Source organism: Rhinatrema bivittatum, chromosome 8 (assembly GCF_901001135.1).
Source record: "Rhinatrema bivittatum chromosome 8, aRhiBiv1.1, whole genome shotgun sequence".
NCBI classification, from domain to species: domain Eukaryota; kingdom Metazoa; phylum Chordata; class Amphibia; order Gymnophiona; family Rhinatrematidae; genus Rhinatrema; species Rhinatrema bivittatum.
The window spans coordinates 119,511,910-119,526,519 of NC_042622.1; positions in this window are offsets into that span (position 1 = coordinate 119,511,910).

Below are 14,610 nucleotides of genomic sequence, written 5' to 3' on the forward strand. Positions count from 1 at the left end.
AGTTGCCAGCTGCCTTTCTGCTGCCACTCTTGTGTAGTGGTACCACCACTGTCCTTCTTCAGTCTTTTGGTACCACACCTGTATCTAGTGATCTATTGAACAGGACACTTAGCGGACTTGCCAGCAAATCTCTGAGCTCTTTCAGCACCCTGGAGTGAATTTCGTCTGGACCCATGGCCTTATCCACTTTTATTTTTCCTATTTCCTCCCATACATTTTCTTCTGTAAACGGCCTGTTGTCTAGTACTCTTCCATTCACAGCCTTGTTAACCAGCGGTGGTCTATCTCTTGTGTTTTCTATGGTGAACCCTGAACTGAAGTATTTGTTTAATATTTGTGCCATTTCAATGTCCTCCTCCACATATTGATCCTTGCCATCTCTTAATCTCAGTATGCCTCTTTGGACTTTTCTCTTTTCACCGATGTATCTGAAAAAGTATTTATTTCCTTGTTTAACCTCCCTGGCAATCCCTTCCTCCGCCTGACTTTTTGCTTTCCTAATTTCTTTTTTTGTTTCTCTCAGTTTCTTCAGATATTCTACCCTGCGTTCTTCTAATTGGGATTTCTTTGCATTTCTCAAATGCCATTATTTTTGTTTTTATAATGTCAGCCACTTCCTTTGTGTACCAGATTGTTTTTTTTCTTTCTTTTACTATATAAAGATTAGTTCTTTTAACTTGGCCCATTGTAGTTCCACCTCCTTCTCTTCCTTCCAGTCTTTTCGCTCTGTTTCTAGGTACTTCCCCATTTTGACAAAGTCTGCATTTTGTAAATTCAAAACTCGGGTCTTTGTGTGATTGGTATGCATGAGAGAGAGAGAGACAGAGAGAGAGACAGAGAGAGACTCTGCAGAGAACAATATGTCACTTTACTATTTATACCACTGTAAGAGGGGGCACTTTTAACTCGGTGTGGGGTTTGGGGGTGAGGTAGGTTTGGGGGGCCGTTTTACATACACAGTAGGAGGTTCGAACAGCAAAGTTGACATCATTGAAGATTTTCTGATGTTTGAATCGATGAAATGAAATTAGGGGAAAAAACAATGAAATTAGGGGAAAAATGAAATTAACAATGAAATTAGGGGAACAATGACATTAGGGGAAAAAAACCCAAGGAACCATTTTGAAATCCAGCAAAAAATGACATGAAACAAAAACACTGCATGCCTCTTTCAATTTTAGGCTTTAAAATTTGAGCTGCTCTTGTTGGCCCTTATGGATTTCATTAATTGAAATGAAATGGGATATTTTAAAGAAATGTCCCATTTTGTTTCATTTCTTTTTTAAAGCAAAAAAAACAAATGAAATTTCATTTGTTTTTCTTTTGTTTCATTTTCAAGAAGCTACAAGCCACCAGCTCCAGTCCTAGCCCCTTACCAGAAAAAAAAAAATCATCATGCCATTCACTCAGACAGGCCCCCCTTCTCTTACACACACACTTAGGTTCCTTGTCTCATTCACAGACACACCCCTTACACAGGCTCCCTCCCTCTCACCATTACTCTCTCGTACACAGACAATCCCGCTCACTCACGCACACACACACAAACCCAAAAGGAGGCGCCACTCGTGGCCTACAGAGTCTCTGCTTCTCTCGGCTGCGAGCAGGGTAGACACTGCTCATGGCCTGCCAAGCGTCTGCATTTCTCAGTCACGATAAGGATGGGTGTTGCTCGCAGCCCGCTGAGTTTCGGCTGCGAGCAGGATAGGCTCCACTCGTGGCCCACTGTATCTCTTCTCCTCTTGGCCGTGAGTGGGATGGGCTGCACTCACGGCTCTATGTTGTTGCTCTTTGTAGCCCCCTAATGGCTGGTGCCCTAGGCAACTGCCTAGTTCGCCTATTGGGATGTCACCAGCCCTGTCTGCAGGGTTTTAAGGGTTGGGGCTAACTGGAGGGAGTGAAGACTATTAAACTAGTGGGGTTTGGAGGACCTAGCTCTTAACTGGGTGAAATGGGGATGAACTGGTAAACCTGGGATTAGCATTGGCATGCACCCCTTTTAAAATCCCCCCGTTTATGTGGTAGAAGTGGCATTTGCGCACACATGTATGTGTCCACTTAAAATTTGGCACCCTTGTGCACGCAGCCAGGCTATTTTATAACATTTGCACATATACACATGCAAGTTACAAAATAGCCGTGTCCCTGGGCGTGGGTTGACGCACATGCACACGTGTGCCCACGCGACGGTTTGAAAGTTACTATTATAGTTTTATGCACACTGAGTGCCGGTCTATTTTATAAAAGCTATTTGCATGCATAATGCCAGATTTTATGCATGTAAATGGCTTTGAAAATTCAGCCCTATGTCAGTGCTATTCACGTCCAGTCCTTGAGGGCCTCAAACAGATTAGGTTTTCAGTTATCCTTAATGAATATGCACAAGACAGATTTGCATTCTGTTGAGGCAGTGTACATGTAAAATATTAGCTTCAATGTAAAATAGGGACAAGTGATAGTATTTCTGTCTGCTCTTCAAATGGACACTTTAAAGTCAGTTTGATTAAAAGGGAAATCTCCCTTGCAAGGTCCATTGCAGTTTCTTTTTAATCTGCTGCAGGGCTCCTAGAAAAAAAAATAGCTGATGACAGTCTGACCAGAATGTAGCCTCTTGACAGCATGCTTACAAATGACAAGCCTTTGGGAAATGTATATACTAAATAAAATGAAAAACAGATTAATTGGTGGCTGATTGCAAACAATGTTACCATCAAATAAGATGATGATATAAATGTTGCGGAGAAGCTTAAGAGATCTGCCATTAGTCATCCGGCAGCAGAGATTAATCAATTAAACATCATTTACTTGTTCTTACATTATCTGCTTTAGATAGAAAATCTGGCATTTTAAAAATTAAAAAAAAAAACCGCTCAAAGTAAATTGTGGTTTTTGAGCAATGATGCTGTAAACAAAATCTGCATTCATTTCAGATCTATTAAAGCAAAGTGGCTGATTAAAACATTATTAAATCCTCTTAAAGGGCTATGGCATGAGTGACTGATCTCCCATGTAGCCTTCTAAGTTAATGATGTACATTGTACCATACAGGAATACATGGTGATGTATAAAGTTTTTGAACAATTAAAGAGAAAGCAACCAGTCTGCTTGATTTGCCTGAGAAACTAATAATGAATATCTGAATATTACTCAAACCATTTACATGATTGAATAAACAAACATGTTTTTCAGTTCATCTCAATCATTGGACTCTAACTGGGGTGGCCAGCTGATTCCATTTTGGCAGGACTGGTGATACCAGTTATAACCTGTTGAAAGCATGGACTTGTAATTCTGACTTTCCTAAAAGTAGAGCAATTGGCTAAGACGGCACTTCTCTAACCAGTCTTCATAAACCACTGGATCTGTCTGATTTTCAGGATATCCATAATGAATATGCATGAAATATATTTGCAAATATGAGGCAGTACATATAATATCTATTTCAAATTAATTCATCATGGAAAGGTTGAAAACTGGACTGGTTGTGGGACTGCCCAGGTATAAAATATTTTTGGGCTCATGACTCAAGAGATTTCCAATAGAATTGATGTTTCTGTTCACATTACTCCTAGGAAGGTGGGAGGGGTCTTTAATCCGACCTAAGTTTAGAATATTGGTAGCACAACTCTTGTCTGCTCACTTTACTGTAGCTAGGGATATGCATTCGTTTATAACGAAAGTGCAAAATGCAATGAATAAGACTAATTTATTTCATTCAGGGGCCCCCGAATCAAATAAAACAAATCTTATTAGTTTGTTTTGTTTTCAACTAATACATTGGGCCTAGGCCTGATGCCAGGGTCTCGCCTAGGGCATAGGCCTAGGCTCAGGCCCAGGCCCAAGCGTAATGCCAGGATCTTGGGGGAGGCACGGATCAATGCTGAGGCCTCAGCCAAGATCCCTGAAAAATTTTTTAAAAGCTTACCAGATCCATTAGGTAATTGACAAAGGCTGGGTCCCGACATTGGAGCCTTGGCACAGACTCAAACCCGAAGGCTGGATCTGACACTGGGGACTTGGCCTAGGCTAGAGCCCAAGTCCAGGCCCAATGCCTAGACCCAACCAGGAGGACGGTCATGGTGCCGGGACCTCGGCCTGGACCCCATACCTACACTGTACCCCGACCCATAGGCCAGGTCCCGACATCTGGGCCTCGGCTTGGGCTGAGGCCCAGAGGCCAATTCCTGATGGCATTGTTGTACATCAAAGTTGCACCGTCTGCTGGGGTGAATGTGCCAGAGTAAATTAACTTCAGCTCAACCACAGCACTAAAGAACCAAAGAAAGAAGAGGATCCAAAGAGGAGCTCCGGGCTTGAGCTCCTAGGCCTGGGCCTGACCCCGGGCCTGACCCCGGGCCAAGGCCCAGGCATCGGGACCTGGCCTTCTGGGTCAGGTCGAGGCATCAGGCCTGGGCTCGGGCTCCAGCCTAGGTCCAGGTACAGCCATCAGGACCAAGCCTTTGGTCCAGGTCGCAGCATCAGGCCTGGTGCTGGGCTGAGGCCATGGCTTCAGGACCCAGCCTCCCCTGCGGCTTCGAGCCTTTCCTCTGGCCAAGAACCCTGCCTCTGGGCTACAGCATCGGACCTGGGTTCAGACTCCAACCTAGGCTGAGGTGTCGGCTTTGAGTAGGTTGAGACTGCAGATTTGGCATATGCAAGTCCAAGGCTTCGGCCTAGTCCTTGCCGATGGATCCCTACTGGATCGGGTAAGTAGGATCTGAGGGGATCCTGGCCCTGGCAATTTTCTGGGAGGGTAGGAGGGAGGTTTCGCTTTTGTTTTTTGGCTGGTTTTTTTTGGTTTTTTTTTAATTGCTTGATTCGTTTTTTTCACACGAATGAAACAAGTCAAGCGATCCACAAACCAAAATTTATGGGGAAAAAACTTCCTGAAAATGAATAACGAAAATGAATTTTGTTCCCCTGCCCATCCTTAACAGCAGCTATTCAGACTTCTGGGAATGCAACTGATGTTTGGATCATTGGCATTTGCAAACCAGAGAAATAGCTGATATTGAATTGCTCTGCTTTGGGCTAAAGGGGGAGAAATGTAAGCTCCATCATATTTGATGATGTTTCCGAGCACATTATGTCCCAAATATAAGAAGGTATCTTGCTTTCTTTTTATGTTTTCACCTACTGTCTGTGTTGTTCGCTAAAGTTATTTTGACTATAATGTTCTTGGAGAGTGTAAGCTATGTTTTCTCTTGTGTTATAATATTTGAAAACTCTTCACATAAATAAAAAGTAAAAAAGAAAACCAAACTGGTTGCAGGGTCTTCCTGGATCAGGTTGAGAACCACAGATTTCAGGAGTGCACAGAAAGACTGAGTATGAGTAAGAATTATAAGGCATCAGAAAATATACTTATCTTCCATTAAAAATGTTAGAATGTTAAAATGTTAGAAAATCCTTGCAAAATAATTCAATAGTCATCAAACATATACACATAATAAGAGTTGTTTAAAATATGCATGCCTTTTTTGTAATTTTTCATAACATGATTATTGATATGTTAACCTTTATTTCTGAGCATTCAAGTGGACTAACACAGCAGCCAGGTATTACTTTATCCATTATATTTAATGTCATGGAGTCACAACACAGTCAATAAAGTTTACACCACTTATGCTGTCATCGAGCATGTGGCTAGCTTAGAATCATGTATTGACTGCACCACACCATTTCCAAGTGTTCTTTCAGCATCATGTATAAAATCTGAGGGGGGAAGAGGGTAGCATTTGCTTTGTAATTGGAGGTGACCCCTTCCCCCAAATGGGTTTCAATTGTAATCTTATAAAAAGGGATGGCATTGAGCAAGAAACAATAAGGTTCAAGGCATGCCCTATGCTCTCTTCCATTAAATAACTGATATAGAGGAAATGTCCTATCGTCATCATACTGGTGATCAATCTAAGTCACTCAGGCGGGTCATTCATCTAACTGCGATAGGGCCTTATCGCGTGCGTTACCGCATCGTGCTTTGAATATTTAAATTTCAAATTAAAATTAAAAAGGGGGAATTTGGGCAGGGTTTTGATTAATGAGGGGCCGGTAGCGCTGCGGGCGATAATGTTGCATACATTATCACCAGCAGTACTGCCGGAAATAACTACAGCTTTTCTACTGGCACTACAGGGGGCGAAAGTGTTCAGCGCGGCTGCAACCACCGCATGCAATACCGCACCGCTGAGATGTAGCCGGTGCACACTTTCACTCCTCCCCACCCCTTTTTTGGCCAGGGGCGATCGTTCCACTATATTTATAATGGAAAAAGATCTAGGTATCACAGTGGATAATACTTTGAAATCGTTGGCTCAGTGTGCTGCAGCAATCAAAAAAGAAAACAGAATGTAGGAATTATTAGGAAGGGAATGGTTAATAAAACGTAAAATGTCATAATGCCTCTATATCGCTCCATGGTGAGACCGCACCTTGAAACTGTGTACAATTCTGGTCGCCGCATCTCAAAAAAGATATAGTTGCGATGGAGAAGGTACAGAGAAGGGCAACCAAAATGATAAAGGGGATGGAACAGCTCCCCTATGAGGAAAGGCTGAAGAGGTTAGGGCTGTTCAGCTTGGAGAAGAGACTGCTGAGGGGGGATATGATAGAGGTCTTTAAGATCATGAGAGGTCTTGAATGAGTAGATGTGACTCGATTATTTACACTTTCGAATAATAGAAGGACTAGGGGGCATTCCATGAAGTTAGCAAGTAGCACATTTAAGACTAATCGGAGAAAATTCTTTTTCACTCAACGCACAATAAAGCTCTGGAATTTGTTGCCAGAGGATGTTGTTAGTGCAGTTAGTGTAGCTGGGTTCAAAAAAGGTTTGGATAAGTTCTTGAAGGAGAAGTCCATTAACTGCTATTAATCAAGTTTACTTAGGGAATAGCTATTAATTGCATCAGTAGCATGGGATCTTCTTAGTGTTTGGGTAATTGCCAGGTTCTTGTGGCCTGGTTTGGCCTCTGCTGGAAACAGGATGCTGGGCTTGATGGACCCTTGGTCTGACCCAGCATGGCAATTTCTTATGTTCTTATGTTCTTATGATGAATCCAGGCCTCAGTGAGGTCCACTAGGGGTGAGCTCATTCTCAAGGATGTGCATTCAAATATTATCTGTATTCTTTAACATTTAAGTGTTACCTTCATTTGATTTTTACATCTTGCATATAAGGAGCCAGAAGTGTCTGTCCTGAAATCTATATGTAGCTCATGAGCCAAGGAGAAAAAGAACTGTTTTGTCTGTAGTCTAGACAAAGAAGTGTACTAAGAATGTCCAAAGAATATTTCATTTGCTACGAACCTCTAAAATGTATCCCTATTATAGGCTGGATTGACCATCATAATAAGTGTCATCGTATAGCAAATTCATACGGTTTAATACTCAACCTTATATTTAATCATAGGTCACAATATTTTTCTTTTTCTTTTCCTTTTCTTAAGTGATTCACCTCTGTTGTGCACATTCCACCTTCGATTCGTTCAATTAAAATTCATTCTAATTTTTTACTTTTCAAATATTACTCAGATACTTAGCTGAATAAATGAAGCCACATTGTACGATTTATAAAGGCCCAGTGATTATGCCATTCTATTCAAGCTGCCTGTTCGCTCTGCCCAACATGGGACCGTGTTTCGGATATCGCCAATCCTTTCTCAAGGGCTCATTTTCTACAAGTATAAAAAAGGTTCGATGAGACATTTTTCAATTGTAATTTCGCAGTTTAAATCTATGGCAAGACAAACGTTAAACTTCAATCTAACAGAAACTTACTGTTACTCGCGCTGTTCACTGTTCAAACTGTAATAGTGTACCGGCGTTTGTTTCCAGTGTCGTCAAAATGGCCGCCATATTTAAAGGGCTAACCTAACAATTAACATCTCAACCTGACAGAGAAGATTGGGCATCCAAATGGCAGATGAAATTTAATGTGGACAAGTTTTGCAATACCGTACGTGGGCCTGGGTTCGGGGGGGGGGGGGGGGGGGGGGTGGTGATGGGCAGAATGCGCGGTTGGCATTCCAGCATGTGGATATTGCTCTCGCAATTACAAGCTGGTTAAAAGACAGGAAGCAGAGAGTAGGATTAAATGGTCAATTTTCTCAGTGGAAAAGGGTAAACAGTGGAGTGCCTCAGGGATCTGTACTTGGACCGGTTCTTTTCAATATATATATAAATGATCTGGAAAGGAATACGACGAGTGAGGTTATCAAATTTGTGGATGATACAAAATTATTCAGAGTAGTTAAATCACAAGCAGACTGTGATACATTACAGAAGGAGCTTGCAAGACTTGAAGATTGGGCATCCACATGGCAGATGAAATTTAATGTGGACAAATGCAAGGTGTTGCATATAGGGAAAAGTAACCATTGCTGTAGTTACACGATGTTAGGTTCCATATTAGGAGCTACCACCCAGGAAAAAGATCTAGGCATCATAGTGGATAATACTTTAAAATCGTCGGCTCAGTGTGCTGCAGCAGTCAAAAAAGCAAACAATGTTAGGAAAATGTCATAATGCCTCTATATCGCTCCATGGTGAGACCACACCTTGAATACTGTGTACAATTCTGGTCGCCGCATCTCAAAAAAAATATAGTTGTGATGGAGAAGGTACAAAGAAGGGCAACCAAAATGATAAAGGGGATGGAACAGCTTCCCTATAAGGAAAGGCTGAAGAGGTTAGGGCTGTTCAGCTTGGAGAACAGACGGCTGAGGGGGGATATGATAGAGGTCTTTAAGATCATCAGAGGTCTTGAATGAGTAGATGTGACTCGGTTATTTTCATTTTCGAATAATAGAAGGACTAGGGGGCATTCCAAGAAGTTAGCAAGTAGCACATTTAAGACCAATCGGAGAAAATTCTTTTTCACTCAATGCACAGTAAAGCTCTGGAATTTGTTGCCAGAAGATGTGGTTAGTGCAGTTAGTGTAGCTGGGTTCAAAAAAGGTTTGAATAAGTTCTTGGTGGAGAAGTCCATTAATGGCTATTAATCAATTTTACTTAGGGAATAGCCACTGCTATTAATTGCATCAGTAGCATGGGATCTTCTTAGTGTTTGGGTAATTGCCAGGTTCTTGTGGCCTGGTTTTGGCCTCTGTTGGAAACAGGATGCTGGGCTTGATGGACCCTTGGTCTGACTCAGCATGGCAAATTCTTATATTCTTATGTTCTTATGGAGATGAAGAGGTGGTTAAGGTGTTATCCGGACAGTTCTGCGGCAAGTTTTTTTGTACATGGGTTTTAGGGCAGGTTTCGCAATACCATACGTGGGCCTGGGTTCGGGGGGGGGGGGGGGGGGGGCTGTGATGGGCAGAATGCGTGGTTGGCATTCCAGCATGTGGATATTGCTCTCGCAAAAATTCAATCGGCGATCCAGCTGGGGCGGGTATTCGGACCATTCGCCTCTCTGCCGTTTGACAGCATGCATTTGTCTCCGTTAGCAGTCATCCCAAAAAAGGCACCAGGTAAGTTTCGTATGATTTTGAACTTTTCTTATCCAAAAGGCGCGTCGGTGAGTGATTTTATACCAAACAGGTATGTTTTATGCGGTATGCTTCTTTTGATGCAGCGGTGGTATTAGTTCATAAAGCTGGTAGAGGAACATTATTGGCTAAAGCGGACATAGAATCAGCTTTCTGTTTGTTGCCCATTCATCCTGCTAGCTTTCATTAATTAGGCTTTCGTTTCGAGGGGCGGTATTTTGTAGACTGTTGTCTGGCTATGGGATGTGCTGTGTCTTGCGCTTTTTTCGAGGCTTTTAGCACTTTTCTTCAGTGGGTGGCAGTGCAGTATACGGAAAGTGATAGTATGCTGCACTATTTGGATGACTTTTTGTTTGTAGGGCCAAGTCAGTTGGGTTTGTGTTAGTTGCAGCTGGCTGGGTTTTTGCAAATGGCTTGCACGTTCGGGGTACCCATAGCTCAGGATAAGACCAAAGGTCCAGTGATGCAGCTCACTTTTTTAGGTATCGAGTTGGAATTCGTGGCCCTAGTGTTGCGTTTGCCTTTGGATAAAGTAGATAAGTTACGAGATTTAGTGCAGGTAGTGCATAAGGCAATGAAGGTAACTTTACGACAGATGCAGTCATTAATAGGTTCTCTTAATTTTGCTAGTCAGGTGATTTCGATGGGTTGAGCCTTTATTCGGAGGCTTTCAGCAGCCACTGTTGGGGTTAGAGTGGGTCATCACTTTATTCAAGTAACATGCAGGGTGAAGGAGGAGTTAGGGGTATGGGAAGCGTTTCTGGAGTCTTTCAATGGTGTGTGTATAATGCAGGAGGAAGAAGTAACGAATCACACTCTAGAACTTTTTTCAGACACTGCGGGGGCTTGTGGTTTTGGGGTGTACTTCCAGGGCAAATGGTGCACGGAGCCGTGGCCAGTAGATTGGATAGAGGAGGGCCTCACTAAGAATATCACGTTTTGGAACTATTTCCCAAAGTAGTGGCGTTGTTCATTTGGGGCGAGAAGCTCACGAATAAAAGTGTATTGCTCTGGAGCAATAATCTGGGAATAGTTCAGGTTATTAATCGGCAATCAGCCAAATGCATCCGTGTGTCAGCTCTACTGCGTGAACTCGTTTTCCTTTGTTTGAAATGGAATGTTAACATTAGGACTAAGCACATGCCAGGAACGCAAAATCTGATTGCGGATGCCCTTTCTCGTTTTAAGTGGAAGGTCTTCAGGGAGCTGGCACTGCGAGCAAATTTGATGGGAGAGCCTTTCCTGGAGCACGTATGGCATTTGGGCCTTCCGAAGCTTGGACGTTGATCAGGAAATCCATAGCCCCAGCAACTTGGGTGTCTTATTTGGGGGGCTGTGGCGTAGTGATGCAATATTTACTGGCTGCCGGATGGCAGGGTGGCCCGGTCAGCGATGCCAGTATGGTACAATTCATCCTGTGGGCAAGGAGCAACGGGTATACCTTATCAGTACGCTCTCAGATTGCAGGGTTTTCCTTTTTTCAAAAATTAAGAGGATAGGGCAACCCTGCAATAAGTTTTGTGGTGAAGAGGGTGTTGAGAGGTTGGCACAGGGATAGAGGGCGAGCACTTGATAAACGGCTGCCCATCAGGTAATCGGATCTACTATTTATCGTTGGGCATTTGGAAATGGTTTGTTGGTCCAGGTATGAGGTGTTACTCTTTCGGGCAGCTTTTGTTGTGGCATTTTTTGGTGCCATGAGGGTGAGTGAGTTAGTAGCAAGCTCTAGGGTGAATGCTTACGGTACAGGCTTGAGGGCAAGTCACGTGTGGGTGTGCAGCAGTGCAGTTACTTTGTGCATACATCGCTTGAAGGTGGACCAACAAGGAAGAGGTCATTTTCTAACACTGGTCCTAGCTCAAGATGTCTTGGTGTGTCCAGTGCGCACCATCCAGGCTTTTGTTCAAGTGAGGCCGGATGTTCCCAGATCTTTTTTGGTGCATGCCGATGGAGCGCCGTTGACCGCTTTCCAATTTTTGCAAGTATTGAAGCGGGTGGTTCAGGGTCTGGGATGGAATACGGAGCGTTATACTTCCCATTCCTTTTGTATTAGGGCGGCTACTTCAGATGCGGAACTGGGGTTGTCTGAACAGGCGATCAGATCCATAGTCGGTGGTGATCTAAAGCCTTTGTTTTCTATGTGAGGCGAGAATAGGAAGGATGATGGGCGTGTGATAGGGATTTTAATGGTTTTTTCTTCTCTTGCAGAATCATGGGGGCTCCGTTGTTTGGGAATGTGCTTGGGTCGTAGGCCATTCCTTTGTTCACTGGGCTCAGTGCAGGGTGGAGTGGAGACCTTATGGGGAGCAACTGACCTTGGATACCATGAGATGACAATCAAGTGGTTTAGCATTAGGGGCATGAAGTGGACTGGCTTGTTATCCTTCTTGCAAGAGCTTGTCCTGGAGTGGGGTGTTCTGCAAATTCTCCTTATTCATCTGGGGTCAATGACATTGGGGGTTGTTCCTGCAGGGAGTTGGTCACGAGGTTTTGAAAAGACTTTGCGTCCATCATGAATGGGATGCCCAATACGAGAATAGGATGGTCCGATATCATAGTGCGATTGCATTTTAAGAGCATAAGAACATGCCATACTGGGTCAGACCAAGGGTCCATCAAGCCCAGCATCCTGTTTCCAACAGTGGCCAATCCACTTTTTTCTTCCGCAAATTCTTCACTGACCCACTATCAACTGACCATACCAACCATCAAATGTACTCTCAACTCTAACCTCCAACCAAACTCGCTTCCCTCCACTTCCATCCCAAGAATAGTTATTTGACCTGACTTGCTTATTTCTATATATGCTCATTCTGTTATAATGTTTCAATACTGTTAAGAAAATAATATTCACTTTGTAAACCGTTATGATGGCTCTACCGAATAACGGTATATAAAACTCATCAAATAAATAAATAAATAACTAAGAACCTGGCAAGTACCCAAAAACTAAGTCTATTCCATGTTACCGTTGCTAGTAATAGCAGTGGCTATTTTCCAAGTCAACTTATTTAATAGCAGGTAATGGGCTTCTCCTCCAAGAACTTATCCAATCCTTTTTTAAACACAGCTATACTAACTACACTAACCACATCCTCTGGCAACAAATTCCAGAGTTTAATTGTGCGTTGAGTAAAAAAGAACTTTCTCCGATTAGTTTTAAATGTGCCACATGCTAACTTCATGGAGTGCCCCCTAGTCTTTCTATTATCCGAAAGAGTAAATAACCAATTCACATCTACCCGTTCTAGACCTCTCATGATTTTAAACACCTCTATCATATCCCCCCTCAACCGTCTCTTCTCCAAGCTGAAAAGTCCTAACCTCTTTAGTCTTTCCTCCTAGGGGAGCTGTTCCATTCCCCTTATCATTTTGGTAGCCCTTCTCTGTACCTTCTCCATCGCAATTATATCTTTTTTGAGATGCGGCGACCAGAATTGTACACAGTATTCAAGGTGCGGTCTTACCATGGAGCGATATAGAGGCATTATGACATTTTCCATTTTATTCACCATTCCCTTTCTAATAATTCCCAACATTCTGTTTGCTTTTTTGACTGCCGCAGCACACTGAACTGACAATTTCAATGTGTTATCCACTATTTCGCCTAGATCTCTTTCTTGGGTTGTAGCACCTAATATGGAACCTAACATTGTGTAACTATAGCATGGGTTATTTTTCCCTATATGCATCACCTTGCACTTATCCACATTAAATTTCATCTGCCATTTGGATGCCCAATTTTCCAGTCTCACAAGGTCTTCCTGCAATTTATCACAATCTGCTTGTGATTTAACTACTCTGACCAATTTTGTATCATCTGCAAATTTGTTTATCTCACTCGTCGTATTTCTTTCCAGATCATTTATAAATATATTGAAAAGTAAGGATCCCCAATACAGATCCCTGAGACACTCCACTGCCCACTCCCTTCCACTGAGAAAATTGTCCATTTAATCCTACTCTCTGTTTCCTGTCTTTTAGCCAGTTTGCAATCCACGAAAGGACATGACTTTTTACTTTTTACTTTTCCTAGAAGCCTCTCATAAGGAACGTTGTCAAACGCCTTCTGAAAATCCAAGTATACTACATCTACCGGTTCACCTTTATCCACATGTTTATTAACTCTTTCAAAAAAGTGAAGCAGATTTGTGAGGCAAGACTTGCCTTGGGTAAAGCCATGCTGACTTTGTTCCATTAAACCATGTCTTTCTATATGTTCTGTGATTTTGATATTTAGAACACTTTCCACTATTTTGTCCTGGCACTGAAGTCAGGCTAACCGGTCTGTAGTTTCCTGGATTGCCCCTGGAGCCCTTTTTAAATATTGGGGTTACATTAGCTATCCTCCAGTCTTCAGGTACAATGGATGATTTTAATGATAGGTTACAAATTTTTACTAATAGGTCTGAAATGTCATTTTTTACTTCCTTCAGAACTCTGGGGTGTATACCATCCGGTCCAGGTGATTTACTACTCTTCAGTTTGTCAATCAGATCTACCACATCTTCTAGGTTCACCGTGATTTGGTTCAGTCCATCTGAATCATTACCCATGAAAACCTTCTTCGGTACGGGTACCTCCCCAACATCCTCTTCAGTAAACACCGAAGCAAAGAAATCATTTAATCTTTCCGCGATGGCCTTATCTTCTCTCAGTGCCCCTTTAACCCCTCGATCATCTAACGGTCCAACTGACTCCCTCACAGGCTTCCTGCTTCAGATATATTTAAAAAAGAGCAAGCCCTTATGGTGAAAAGGAATTAAAAAACTGAACAAACAGATAGGGAAATAGGTTTTAAAGCAAGGGGGTTTTTGGGTGAGACATGAGTGGTCCTGGAATGTCTCGACAGGTCTCTTCAGAGATGACGGGGTACACCTTCCGATGTGGGCATAGATTTATTTAACAATGCTTTGCAGGATGGATTTGAGCAGTTGATCAGTAAATCCTAGGAAGCCTTAGTGGGGGAACAAGGGCAACTAAGGTTGTCCTTGGTTGGTGGCAGTAAACCCAAGCCCGATGTTGTTAAGTGTTATTAATTTATTGTAAAGGGGCATTCGGGTGGGGAGGGGGGAAATCTTGTGTAGTTTGGGGGCTGCTACATGAGATGGCCAAT